The following is a 2,184-nucleotide window of genomic DNA, read 5'->3' as shown; positions in this document are numbered from 1 at the left end:
ATAAATCTCCTGAGAGCCCTGTGTGCAGCTTTCACTGCTGCTTTCCTTGCACCCAGCACGGGGGCTCAGGCACAGTGCATACTCAGCAACCGAGCAAAGGAGTCCATCTGCAGCTCTTAAGCTTTGTGACTAGAAAGACTATCTGCCTTTGCATCTGGCCAGCATTTCACTGGGCAGAGTACACAAGGAGGGTTGGTCTGAACCACAGGTTCCGTGAGGCCCCTAGAATTCATCTGGGGAGCCCAGGAGCCCTTCAAAAGGGTGGGCCACCCTTCTTGAAGCCCAGGACTGGAACTGTGATTCAGAAAGCCCATATGATCCTGCTCGGGAGAGCAGGCTCTTGGAAATGAAACCCCATGGGTAGCAAAAGCCTGATTTTCTGGGCGGGAAGTCCCAGAGGTAGATTTGGGGCTGGGTTCCTTATCCCTCTGGCAACTTCAAGTATTTCTCTCCTTCCTGATGGCTAAGTATGCTAGGGTAGCACATGAGTGCTGGGCACTAGCCATGCACCAGGCAGCTCACTAAGCACTTCACACACAGCATCGGCCCGGAGCCCCCAGATGACTCCCCAGGGTGGGCACTACCTCCTCACTGCAGTTGAGGAAATGAGGCGGGAGAGCTTGGGGACTTGTCCAAGGTCGCCAAGCTAGGAAGGAGTCTATATCTCAGGAGTGCTGGCTTCTCCCTGCCTTCTACCATCTTCCCTCCTCCTCCATACCCTGAGGGGACGGGAGGTGGAGGAGGGAGAGCTGCAGGTGCCAGATGAGCTCTTGGAAAACTGGGAGGTTTCAAGATAGGAGCTGAGGGAATATGCCAGAGTCAGGGCCCCCCCGCCCAGGCTGCCCGCAAGGGCTCCCGAGGGCAGAGGGTGCTCTGCTGCCGGAATAGTCAAAAGACAGTCTCCAGCGTCCCGCCCCCTTCCCTCCCCGACATTCTCGCTGCCAAATGAAATCTGGCAGCTTCTGAAAATAGCTCAGTGCTGCAGCAGGCTCTCTGCCCGCCCTTCAGCAGGCTGGCATGCAGCTGGGGGTGGCCACTGTGGGCAGACACTGGTGCACGCGGGGCCTGGGGGTGGGTGTCACACACACAGTGCACTGGGCACCCCAGAGCTGGTGGCATGAGACAGCTGCCATTCCTCCACTCCTCTGACCTTTCCACGCCTGGCAAGGCCACAGTGGCCCTGGAGTCAGCCTGGCATGTTTACCAAGCCTGAAGGGGGTGCAGTCACTAGTAGGTGTGAGCAACTGCCCTTGGGCCACTTTTGTCCACTCATGTAGACAGAGAAACCTAGGAACCAGGAGAAAATGCCAAAATGGTGTTTATTAATATCTAGATGTAAACCCCAGTGGTGTTTTCCTAGCTGATGTGGTCTAGGGCTTCCCAGCCAGAGAGAGGGGTCAGGAACCAGGATGTGTATCAGGCACTTGTCAGGTCCATATCTGGCACTGAGAACCCTGAGGCTACTCTGGGCAGTGTGGGCCTGGGTAAACCTGGACCAGCAAGGAAGGTCCTCTCTTGTCCCACTCAGGCTGAAGCCAGGACCCAGAACCAGACCTTCTAAGCATCGCTCAGCAACCCTCTACTGCCTCAGGTCTGACCTGGAGTGTAGAAAGAGACCCCTGATTAACGGGAAGCCTCTTGGTCCTGTCCTCAGCCATCCACCCTCAAAAAAGTACACCAAGAGACAGTCCCTGCCATCAACCAGGACAAGGTGGAGGATGAACTGTTACAGAGAGAAGCTTTCCTGCCTGGGATCCAGTGAGTGGGTGGGGGCAGGAGAACTGTGCTGGCTTTTGTCACAGTGACAGTTTCCAAAGTAGAAAAGGGTTAAAAATACCTCCCACCCTCCCCTGAGATGAGAAGCCACTCTTTGGGTAAGGGGTAGTAACAGGATCACTAGGCCCAGGGACTCTGCAGAGAGAGAGCTCCAAGGGGCCTGTGGGATGGGGTTGCAGCAAGATAGGGCTGGACCCCCCAGCGAGGCAGGCAGACTGACCCTGGTGCCTCGAGGAGACCAAAGGGAGGAATCCTGAGAGGGGCAAGTAGTGTGAGGGAGACAAACCTCTCCAAGGAGGCAGAGGTGGACCCTCCATTGGCCCTTCTCCCTCCCTTACTCTCTTACTCAGCATTCAGAGACAGCAACTCGGTCCCTGGTCACCATAGCAACCAATGGCCAGATGCCTT

Source organism: Panthera tigris, chromosome A2 (genome assembly GCF_018350195.1).
Source record: "Panthera tigris isolate Pti1 chromosome A2, P.tigris_Pti1_mat1.1, whole genome shotgun sequence".
Taxonomy (NCBI): domain Eukaryota; kingdom Metazoa; phylum Chordata; class Mammalia; order Carnivora; family Felidae; genus Panthera; species Panthera tigris.
The sequence above is the reverse complement of the archived record's forward strand: the minus strand, read 5'-3'. Positions refer to the sequence as shown.